General features: G+C 44.3%; 1 pseudogene; it reads left to right on the top strand.

The window, feature by feature from the left end:
• Positions 1-6,584: 6,584 nt before the first annotated feature.
• LOC126274336 (5S ribosomal RNA) lies at positions 6,585-6,702 on the top strand (annotated as a pseudogene).
• Positions 6,703-12,970: the final 6,268 nt, after the last annotated feature.

Below are 12,970 nucleotides of genomic sequence, written 5' to 3'. Positions count from 1 at the left end.
TTAACCACGTCAAGTTTAACATCGATTACGTTGCGCAACGCCACCGACCGGTAAAATGTGCCTGCGGCTATTGTTGTCGCTGTAAACAGAAGATAATGGATCAATGTGACGTGAGCAGACGTGCATGATGCCTCGCAGACGTATGAGCAAACCGTACTGTCATGTCAGTGAGTTTGAAAGAGGGCACGAGAGAATATTGAAACTGCTGATCATGTGGGACGAAGTGTTTCGGCAGTGCAACGGATGTGAACAGAATTGTTCCGGAAGGCCGTAGAACACGATGACATGGGTTAAGTCGTACCATCCAGACCACTCCGCGATGAGATCGACGCGTCATGCGAACGGCATTTCAGAACAGATCTGCGGCCTTCTTGGCTCTGGCGCAACAGTCGAATACTTAAACATATCGTGCACTGTCAAGGGTGACAGCTCATCGCCGTTCTTTGCGCCGTGGATTAGGTGCGCGTCGTCCACTTCTCCGCCCACCTTTGACGAATGTGCAGGAACATGCTAGAAGGCAACGGCGCATGGAACGACGTTACTGGGGACAGGAATGATGTCAGGTAGTGTTTTCGGACGAAAACAGGTTCTGTTTGTTTGAAAATAACGACCACATTTTGGTTTGCCTCAGACAGGGGGAGCGTTATCAGTCACTGCATTCGCACAAGACAGAGTCAACTCGTGGCGTTGCGGTGTGACGTGCTATTGGGTGCAACAAAAAATCACAGTTGGTGCGTTTCGTGGGCACTGTGGCCAGTGTGACCTACATGAATGACTTCTGCGTCCTGTAGCCACACCGTTTTTGCACAGCACACCAGACGCCATTTTTCAGCAAGACAATGCACGACCACGTGCCTTCTTGGTGTTACAGGATGTCAGTCTTTTGCCCTGACCCGCCCGCTCATCACACTTGTCGCCAGTCGACAATGTTAGCCAGTGCCAACCATCACAGATTAACTTTGGAACCAGTTGAATTCAGCGTGGATTGCTAAACCACTCGACGCCATTCGCAGCTTATCCGCGTCGATGCCACCACGCATGGAACAAGTTATCAGGACCCATGTCGGGCTCTGTGCCTACTAGGCATCAGGACACGTGTTGAAGTGAAGTGACTGAAACGCTAATCATTTCTGCAGAACATACTAATGTAAATAACCTGTGAATATGAGAGTTCTGTCTCTAGTCGTTCAATGTGTTCTGTTTTCTTATGAACATAAGAACTTCCAAGAATTTTGCAAACAACATTAAACAACAACCTTTATTTTCTTTATTTAGTAGTGGAGACTATATTGACTGGGTAATCTGAGTTCTTATTACATTCAGTCTAGGCTTACTCCATGTTATGTAGAAATACAAACCTTCGGATAAGACTGCAACATTTACAGTTACAATAATGGTACCTACGCTTTCTAAAGCGTTTATAGAATGTGTTTCTGTAATCAACTAGTAAATACTAAAATCTAATCATAATGCTCTTTGAACCAGTTACCTGTGCCTACTTATTTTACTTGGAAAATTCGACTTGTTTGTATCAGTATGATCTTTGGTATGAAAGTACGTCGATAATAATCGGTGTACTATAAATAATACCGCCCGCTTGATACGAGAGGGAAACTAGGTTTCAAGTGCTTTACTGCTTATCGAAGTTATCCTTTCGTATAAAATTTGCTGCCGTCTGAATAAATATACACGAGGTAGAGATACAGAGCCGTCTCCGGCGACGCAGTATTTGCTCAGAGTTTAATCTGAAGTTATAGGCGGCGGCGGCGGGCGTGATTGGAATACCGCGACTTATCTGGAGGCGGCAGCTCCTCTGCCAATACGAGGCCTCCCGCCTTCAGGAGGGAATTAATGCGCCGGGGGCCGGGCAACTCTGGAAGTTGTATCTCTCGACTGCAGGCGGGCCAGCGCGCTTTACATTCCGGCGATAGCTCGAGAAGACATCTGCCCGGCTTTTAATTCCGATAGCGGGGCTTAGCGGCGCGGGAGAGGCCGGGATCAGCGCGGCAACTCGCAGCCTGCAGCCGGGCCGCTGCCGGGCGGGGGGCGCACCTGAGGACGGCGGCGCTTGCCTCTGTCTCGCAAATAACCACTCTGGGGACAAACTTCTACAACGGTGATATTTCTCATTGTTCACTGGTATTCTCAGTCTCCTGTCAGACATTGTACACGGTGTTCACCGGGGAACTAACGGTAAGCTGCTGCATCGATATGGGAAATGCTACCCGTATCCGCAAATCCCGTACTCGCATCCACAGATCTTTTATCCTCACCAGCGGATATTAAAATGTTGTAAAATACGTTAAACCACTCGTTAAGCAGGAACTCTGACAGAAGGCTAGCACTCGGTCTGAATTTTCGTCTGCCAAATTTCGTAATTCACTTTCCAATGACTAACAACGTTTAGGTTTATCATGACGACATGTCAATACAAAGCAGTCTGTTATATTCTTGATAGGTTCCATAACTTACAGTTTTCTGTCGTACTTACTGAAATCGATTCTGAATTTCTTTTTTGCGAAATACGTCTGCAATGCTGGGAAATTAAATGAAATCGTGTCATCTCATATTGCACACCGCAAAATGTTTGTTTAACAATGGTACTTTAATCTACAGAAGTAAAAAATGTAAATGTTCGTTTGTTCAAAATCCTGCATCTCCGAGAGTTCTTGAACGATTGCTTTGAAATTTTGTCGTAACGTTGCATTTGAATACGTGCATGTGTTTAGGTAGATTTTTTGTAATAACCTTTCCCTCCTACTAAATCTATAAAAAAATATGCATTACACATATTTAACACACGTATTCCACTGCAACGCTATGTAAAAACTTCGAGGCATTCACTCCGACATTTCAGAGATTTTCTATTAGGGACATTTACAGTTACTTTATAAATACAACTGTAAGTGTTCGTTTCTTCAAAATTCAAATCTCCGAAAGTTGTTCATGGATTGCTTTGAAATTTTGACACAACGTAGCATTCTAATACTTGTGTTTTTGTATATTTACTGCAACGCCATCAGCTATATATGAATATATATGCAATAAAAGGGGAAACGTTGGAAAAATATGAACGTTGGTTGTTCAAAATTGGCAGTTTACGAAAGTTCTTGACCAATTTCTTTGAAATTTTGACCCAACGTTGAATTCTGATACGTGCGTATTTACAGGTACGAAATTCTTTAATGTATTTATGTTTTTAATGCATGTAAAATATATGTATATACAGGGTAATTTTTTTTCCATCGTGTACGAGCTCTATGAATTAGTCGATGAGAGGATATAACAAGAATCGTCTAATGAACTTGTGTCCGGAAATGCATGGTGTCCAAGCCAGCGACCATTTATTCGATCACACTTTGTTACAGAGACTGCGGTGTAATACGCGCTGCAGGATGCAGCCACAGTTACAGTATGCATGGTTTCCTCACAGAGGACGGTACCGTTCCTATACATCATACCCTAGCGCCCTCTCCTCTCGTCGTAATTGGTAATGTTCTATTCGAATGTTCAAATGTGTGTGAATTTCTAAGTGGGCAAACTGGTAGGTCATCTGTTCCTAGACTTACACACTTTTTATACTAACTTAAGCTAACTTATGCTAAGAACAACACACACACCCATGACCGAGGAATGATTCAAACTCCGACCAGGCGAGCCTCGTGAACCGTGACAAGGCGCCATAGACCACGCGGCTACCCCGCGCGGTAGAGAAGGGAGAAAATGTGTGGCAGAAAAAAAATAGTAACGAAATGTAGTAATAGATGACTCCGTAAGCATAATAATTTAACAGTGGTCCACTACAAATGACAAATGAATCTTACAGCAATGCCTAAGGTGTAAGTTTGACGTTAAACAAAAAGTACTACTCAATGTACAGGTGTGAAACTGTTAGTTACGCAAGACCATCCACCGCGGTAAGGTCATATCACATCGGATGGGAAAAATCTGTTTTTAATTGTCCTGAGACCAAAAACAGAATAAAAAGCATCATTCATATCGGATTTTAATTGTCAAATGATTCAAATGGCTCTGAGAACTATGGGACTTAATATCTGAGGTAATCTTTCCCCTAGACTTAGAACTACTTAAACCTAACTAACCTAAGGACATTGCACACATCCATGCCCGAGGCAGAACTCGAACCTGTGACCATAGCAGCAGCGCGGTTCCGGACTGCAGCGCCTAGAACCGCTCAGTCACAGGGGTCGGCTTTTAATTGTCCTGAGGTCAAAAACCGCATCGATATCATCGACAGTTGAAAGGACACAAATTACTGAAGATTTTCATGCACAATTAATGTTTGCACCTTTCATACCTCCAAAAAATATAAACAACTATTTTTTAATGAAGCACTGCAAATTTTTAATAACATTCGACAGCTCTTCAAAACATGAACTCAGTGATTTAATGCTTGTCAATGGCTGTACTGAAACTTTAAACACAAATAGCCAGAAATTTTTCCCAACGTCAGAGCAAAGGCTATGTTCCGAGGGAAACTGAACTTCTACTGCCATCTAAACAGTACAAACGGGGCGGAATCAGTGCAATAGGCCTGCTGTCTGCGGCAGATTATTACGTTAATACGTATTTCTTATTGTTCATAAAAAGTTTCGCTGAAAGTGTGGACAGCCATTAGGTTTCTAAATGTAAAAAATTACCAGTCTGTGCCATGCTTCAAACTCCATGTTAAACTGGTTCAGTGAGCCTCAAGTGAGACAGTCAGTTTCCTTCCCCATCCTCTCAACAATCCGAACTTGGTCTCCATCTCTGATGACGTCGATGTCAGTGTTAAACTCTAATCTGCCTTCTTTCTTTAGTTCATGAGTAGCCGTACCAAGCTCCTTGAGTGGCAGGAAAACCATCATTTCATATGAATGCTATTGCTGATCTCACATCAGGTACAGTAATTAGGGTAGATAACGAATAACACAACTGAGCGTTCTAAGCATGTGGAAAAATCAATTGGACCCGTGGCTTGTAGAATATGTGGGTGTGTGCACAGGCAGGGTACGTAAAGCTGCTCTTTTTACAGCTGTTCTTTTTAACAGATTAAAACTAAATTACCAGTGAAATTCTTGCATGGGAAATATTCATACAGAATGTAGTAAGATACTAGACACATCGGAAATTTCTCGTCACAGGCGTAGGGCACAGTGGTACTCTAACAAGGCAATTTCTATGCTGGTGTTGAATGCATCCACTGCAACTTACTTGTCTTACAGAGACCCACACCCAAATTGAAGTGTATTTTAGAATTCGGGAACACAGTAGCAAGCGAAATATTAGTCTAACTTAAGTGACTAGACACTTCACTGAAATCATTCAGACGGAAGATCCACAGCATCTGAATCTCTTGTTGTTTAGTTCCAATATATCTCTTCTATAGTACACGCACTTACTCATCACTATCATTCAGTTGATGATGTGCATCGTTTTCAAGTATGACGTATGAGGAAGATACAAGATGTCGGCACCTTTTGAAAATGGAATTTATATTGATATGGCGCACTCTTTACCTTCTAAGTTCTCTAGTTTACCTCCTCTACACTGATATGCTTGCGGAACATTAATACAATTATTCAGTTCGGCTGTCTCCTCTGCCCTCTGTGGGCATGCTTTTGTGCTTCTTTGAGAGACAAATGTCGGCTTGTGTGGCGAGAAGAAACTGTCTGCAAAAAATATTGTAAATATACGTCAGGGGGAGAAACATATAGTCAAGAGAATACTAGGAATCGATATAAAAGAAGCTTTTTACTGATTTGTGTACCATAAGACTTGACAAATGTCTGGGAATGTCTGCAGATAGGAGGAGAATTAAGGCATCAAACGCACTTTTCTGTTCCTCACGTATCCTGAAGCATACTTCAATGTGAGAGTATCGCGATCATCAAATTTTTTGTGACTCCTCGTGCACGATCCAGTGCACACTTCAATGTCTGTTGAAACCACTGCAGAGTGCATGACTTCAGTTATCTATTGATATCTTTCAACATCTTACTGAGGCTCTTGTAGTTTCTGTAGCTGTTGCGGTAAAGGGTGTTGTAAGACAGTCAGAAGAGTGTAATTGTTACCAAGTTACATTTGAATACTGTGCAATAGGAATCTTGGAAACAGTTTGTGATAACTGTTCTTACATATGAAAATGGCTAATTGCTGATAATACTTCTACATTTTATTTCAATAATGACATAGTCGTAAATGACTAATTCTACAAGAACTATTACGGTATAATAAATAAGGCAATGCTATGCGCTGTGCAAGTTATTTCGTGGAACATGAAGACACACTGCAGAAAGTCAACCACAACAGTGCCGGACTCTGCAGCCTACGACCAAACTTATCTCCACAACTGAAAATTTGCTGTAAGGGAAAGGGGTATTTTCACTGTTAATGGGGGAAACGGTGAAATCCGAATTACTTCATGATCTCCACTATTTTCAATCATTACTAGACAAAATGGATTGCCTTGCAACGTGTGTGCAGAAGATGGCATCACATAAAAGCTACACCAGAAATACATGCAAATATTTAATAAATGGTGTAAGAGGGCAGTGCAGTTGAATGACCTATGTTGAGATCAAGCCAACGGCCTTGCCGCAGTGGTAACACCGGTTCCCGTCAGATCACCGAAGTTAAGCGCTGTCGGGCTGGGCTAGCACTTTGATGGGTGACCATCCGATCTGCCGAGCGCTGTTGGCAAGCGGGGTGCACTCAGCCCTTGTGAGGCGAACTGAGGAGCTACTTGATTGAGAAGTAGTGGCTCCGGTCTCGTAAACTGCAGAGCGGTGTGCTGCCCACATGCCCCTCCATATTCACATGCAGTGACATCAGTGGGCTGAGGATGATGCGGCGGTCGGCTGGTGACGTTTGGCCTTCTAAGGGTTTTTCGGATAGAGTTTAGTTTAGTTTTTACATTGGGATCAAGTTAATTAAGGACATGACCTTCTGGTTTCCAAGATACACTGGGAAGGTAGATCGAGAATTTCATTTAGCACACTCATTCAGAATTATGTAAAGAATTTCCAGCAAAGTATAGAATGACCTAAATTGATCAGAGTAGAATCTCGTAACCAGTATCAATCTTCCGAGAAAAACAAAGACACGGGACTTTTGTAACACCTTGCGCCTAACTAGCAGCTTGTCTTCGCGAACGATACATGTTTATTATTCAAAATTAAGGAAAAATAAACGGTGCTGTACGAGTACCATATGAATGAGTTAACTGTAACTCCTTGCCTATTAGCAGAAACTTCGAATAAATGGAACTTTTTCACCAAATCTGTCAACTGCTGCTGCCACCTCAGACCTGCGACAATTCATCACACGACTCCTGGAAGGAGTGTGTCTCAAAGTTCTAAGCGAACGTGGCCCAACTAATTGCTATCTATCTGATTTGATTAGACCGCACGGAAACCACCCGAGACAACACGCTTCCACCACAGCGTCAGAGAGACATAAGTCAAGAACGTACACTACACATTACGACTTCTTACAGGACGTCTTTGCAAAATGTTATCGAAGACTAGTTCGTGATTTATTGAAAGGAAAACCTATTGATGAACTGAAAGTGCTGTTAAAGACAAAATACCCTTCACGGGACGTGAAGTCGTTAGTGGATGAGTTCCATTACATAGCGAAGCGTGAAGTGAAGATTCTGACTAGTCAGAATTTTGCCTCTTGGAAATGAATGAGATGCCATATGGGTTTTACATCGAAAGCATAACTTAGGAGCTGCCATATTGTATGGAGATAAACTCCGTATTTTGGGTTTTTGTTACTATAGAGTAAGTGGTACGAATATAAATTTTTGCAAAGCATCAGCACATTGAGCATCTCTCGAAAACGCGCTATTTTAGGTACGATTTGTTATAATAAAATGACAAGAAACTAGATATCGGAAGTTAAAGACTTACTGTATTTGACGCTTTTAGTGGGTGTTATGACAGCATAATGTTTTAGTGTTACGGCACAAATATAATTTATCAAACGCACTTAGTTTTGGGGACTGTTTGTAAGAGTTATATATCAAAAATGACATTTGTAGATGTAACAATTATACTACAGGGTGTTTCAAAAATGACCGGTATATTTGAAACGCCAATAAAAACTAAACGAGCAGCGATAGAAATACACCGTTAGTTGCAATATGCTTGGGACAACAGTACATTTTCAGGCGGACAAACTTTCGAAATTACAGTAGATGTGAAAGATATAGAAGACAATGCAGTCTGTGGATGCGCCATTCTGTACGTCGTCTTTCTGCTGTAAGCGTGTGCTGTTCACAACGTGTAACTGTGCTGTGGACAACATGGTCTATTCCTTAGAACAGAGGATTTTACTGGTGTTGGAATTCCACCGCCTAGAACACAGTGTTGTTGCAACGGAGGTTTAATGTAACCAAAGGACCGAAAAGCGATACAATAAAGGATCTGGGAACGTGACGGATGAACGTGCTGGAAAGGTAGGGCGACTGCGTACGGCAACCACAGAGGGCAATGCGCAGGTAGTGCAGCAGGTGATCCAACAGCGGCCTCGGGTTTCCGTTTGCCGTGTTGCAGCTGCGGTCCAAATGACGCCAACGTCCACGTATCGTCTCTTGCGCCAGAGTTTACACCTCTATCCATACAAAATTCAAACTCGGCAACCCCTCAGCGCCGCTACCATTGCTGCACGAGAGACATTCGCTAACGATATAGTGCACAGGATTGATGACGGCGATATGCATGTGGGCAGCATTTGGTTTACTGACGAAGCTTATTTTTACCTGGACGGCTTCGTCAATAAACAGAACTGGCGCATATGGGGAACCGAAAAGCCCCATGTTGCAGTCCCATCGTCCCTGCAGCCTCAAAAAGTACTGGTCTGGGCCGCCATTTCTTCCAAAGGAATCATTGGCCCATTTTTCAGATCCTAAACGATTACTGCATCACGCTATCTGGACATTCTTCGTGAAATTGTGGCGGTACAAACTGCCTTAGACGCCACTGCGAACACCTCGTGGTTTATGCAAGATGGTGCCCAGCCACATCGCACGGCCAACGTCTTTAATTTCCTGAATGAATATTTCGATGATCGTGTGATTGCTTTGGGCTATCCGAAACATACAGGAGGCGGCGTGGATTGGCCTCCCTATTCGCCAGACATGAACCCCTGTGACTTCTTTCTGTGGGGACACTTGAAAGACCAGGTGTACCGCCAGAATCCAGAAACAATTGAACAGCTGAAGCAGTACATCTCATCTGCATGTGAAGCCATTCCGCCAGACACGTTGTCAAAGGTTTCGGGTAATTTCATTCAGAGACTACGCCATATTATTGCTACGCATAGTGGATATGTGGAAAATATCGTACTATAGAGTTTCCCAGACCGCAGCGCCATCTGTTGTTTGACAATTGTAACTCCTGTAATTTCGAAAGTTTGTCTGCCTGAAAATGTACTGTTCTCCCAAGCATATTGCAACAAACGGTGTATTTCTATCGCTCCTCGTTTAGTTTGTATTGCCGTTTCAAATATACCGGTCATTTTTGAAACACCCTGTATATCTACTGTATAACTGACATACTGCTACCATGTTGAAGCCGTAGCGTAGTTAATAACATGAATTTTGATGCAAAACGTAGCAGGCTCGTGTCTAGCTATTTCCATTTTTTTCGTCTTTTCTTTTCTAAAACATATGCGTCTTTCTTATCAATTTAACGGAAATATTATCTGTAATAGTCGGTATTATTTATTACAAATGACATATTCGTTACAACTTGCATAAGCCAACAATTGCAATGATTCCAGAAATCTTAATGTGGTTGCCAGTCATATCAGAAAGTACACGCAAGTAATATACTGAAAGTTATTGCTATTATGAACACTTATATAAGATACGTTTACCCATCACCTCGTCTCATGCTTCCATCTTGCTGGTAAATATCTTTTTCAGTGATGGTGAACAGCTTCGAAAAAATCTCGTCTTCCACTCAATGAAATTACGAAACACATCGCAATCTTGAAACCTTCTTTCAGAGTAGTGGTAGTCTATACGACATCAAAAATATAGGTATTACGCATAATGAAACTGGAATTAGACACTATACTTTAACTACACTCCTGGAAATTGAAATAAGAACACCGTGAATTCATTGTCCCAGGAAGGGGAAACTTTATTGACACATTCCTTGGGTCAGATACATCACTTGATCACACTGACAGAACCACAGGCACATAGACACAGGCAACAGAGCATGAACAATGTCGGCACTAGTACAGTGTACATCCACCTTTCGCAGCAATGCAGGCTGCTATTCTCCCATGGAGACGATCGTAGAGATGCTGGATGTAGTCCTGTGGAACGGCTTGCCATGCCATTTCCACCTGGCGCCTCAGTTGGTCCAACGTTCGTGCTGGACGTGCAGACCGCGTGAGACGACGTTTCATCCAGTCCCAAACATGCTCAATGGGGGACAGATCCGGAGATCTTGCTGGCCAGGGTAGTTGACTTACACCTTCTAGAGCACGTTGGGTGGCACGGGATACATGCGGACGTGCATTGTCCTGTTGCAACAGCAAGTTCCCTTGCCGGTCTAGGAATGGTAGAACGATGGGTTCGATGACGGTTTGGATGTACCGTGCACTATTCAGTATCCCCTCGACGATCACCAGAGGTGTACGGCCAGTGTAGATGATCGCTCCCCACACCATGATGCAGGGTGTTGGCTCTGTGTGCCTCAGTCGTATGCAATCCTGATTGTGGCGCTCACCTGCACGGCGCCAAACACGCATACGACCATCATTGGCACCAAGGCACAAGCGACTCTCATCGCTGAAGACGACACGTCTCCATTCGTCACTCCATTCACGCCTGTCGCGACACCACTGGAGACGGGCTGCAAGATTTTGGGGCGTGAGCGGAAGACGGCCTAACGGTGTGCGGGACCGTAGCCCAGCTTCATGGAGACGGTTGCGAATGGTCCTCGCCGATACCCCAGGAGCAACAGTGTCCCTAATTTGCTGGGAAGTGGCGGTGCGGTCCCCTACGGCACTGCGTAGGATCCTACGGTCTTGGCGTGCATCCGTGCGTCGCTGCGGTCCGGTCCCAGGTCGACGGGCACGTGCACCTTCCGCCGACCACTGGCGACAACATCGATGTACTGTGGAGACCTCGTGGAGACCTCAGGCCCCACGTGTTGAGCAATTCGGCGGTACGTCCACCCGGCCTCCCGCATGCCCACTATACGCCCTCGCTCAAAGTCCGTCAACTGCACATACGGTTCACGTCCACGCTGTCGCGGCATGCTACCAGTGTTAAAGACTGCGATGGAGCTCCGTATGCCACGGCAAACTGGCTGACACTGACGGCGGCGGTGCACAAATGCTGCGCAGCTAGCGCCATTCGACGGCCAGCACCGCGGTTCCTGGTGTGTCCGCTGTGCCGTGCGTGTGATCATTGCTTGTACAGCCCTCTCGCAGTGTCCGGAGCAAGTATGGTGGGTCTGACACACCGGTGTCAATGTGTTCTTTTTTCCATTTCCAGGAGTGTATATTCAATTTAAAACCTAAAATGAGATGTAGATGCAATGTAGTTGTAGAATAATGTCTGCTAGATGTATCTCAGATCATCATTAAGTAGTGTTCTAGCCGTTCCAGCGGTTCGGTGTTCAAGTCCACGACGACTTCAAAATCTTCTTTGCGTATTTCTCCGCTCTTCTTCGATTATCGCTAACAGAGTTAACGCAGCTGTTTCACGTGCGTCCTTTTCCTTAAAGAAACCGTGTGAGATGCGTGTCGTAAGCAGTCAAGAACTGCCGCTGCAGAGCGCTGCGGTCGAAAATCACAAAGAGGAATCACATCCCTGAGGTGTAGGAGATGATTTCAGAGCGTGCAGCAACCTGGACGGACACCATGTATGGTGCTTAGTGATTAGAAACACGTGTGTGTTAGGAAGGTTTCACTGGAGGGAAAACATGTGCGCTATGTGTCGGAGAATCATGTATATTTCCTTCTGTGCATTATCATGTTTTGAATATTTGGTGTATCGTCTTTTCTAAGGCGGATATTTGGAACCAAGGCATGATTTCGTTGAATCAATGTGAAAACCAACGAGCGAGGTGCCGTAGTGGTTAGCACATTGGACTCGCATTCGGTAGGATGACGGTTCAAACCCAAGTCCGGCCGTCCTAAATCGCTTCAGGCAAATGCCGGGATGGTTCCTTTGAAAGGGCACGGCTGACATCCTTTCCCGTCCTTCCGAATCCGATGAGAGAGCGATGACATCGCTGTTTGGTATCTTCTCCCAAAAATAACCAACAACCAACAACAATGTGCAAACCGCCTAAAAACACACTCCGTCTAGATGGTGCAAGCTCACCGGACAAAAAATTAGTTGCCGCTAGAGAACTTGATAAGTGTCTGGACTCAGGAAGTGTGTCCACAAGGTTGTGCAAGTTCGTTGCATCAAGGTTAAGCCAGTTGCCGAAGATTTGAGCGCGCATGTTCACCAAATTTTGGGGATGCTGACGTTGGCGTTTTACCTTCTGTTCCAACACGTGCCACAGATTTTCTGTGGGGTTGAAGTCATACGATTTTGCAGCCCAGTCGAGATGTAAGAGGGCAGAGGAGTGTCCAGTAAACAGTCACATAATCTTCCAGCCCTGTGAACTTTACTGTTGTCTTCATGTGCCTGTGTGAGCAATGGTCTCTGTGAGATGAGCGACTCATTGCGTGCAGTTCCCGTCGCTATGTTCTCTCACTAACTGATTGGAATGGACATCCATTCAATGCCTGCAGCAATTCCTGTCCGGTTTGGGAGCGATTTTGGTTCACCAGCTGTGAAACACGTCTCTAGTATTTCTGTCAAGATTTTTTCCCGACCACCATTCTGACGTCGTGTTTCATGGTCGAGTGTGCTACACCAGTGCTTGTAGGCACGCTGAAGATTCTGCCGCGAAATATCAACAAATCTAGCATCTTCACATATGTT

This window comes from Schistocerca gregaria, chromosome 5 (assembly GCF_023897955.1).
Source record: "Schistocerca gregaria isolate iqSchGreg1 chromosome 5, iqSchGreg1.2, whole genome shotgun sequence".
In the NCBI taxonomy this organism is placed as follows: domain Eukaryota; kingdom Metazoa; phylum Arthropoda; class Insecta; order Orthoptera; family Acrididae; genus Schistocerca; species Schistocerca gregaria.
This window is presented reverse-complemented; position numbering and strand designations above follow the sequence as displayed.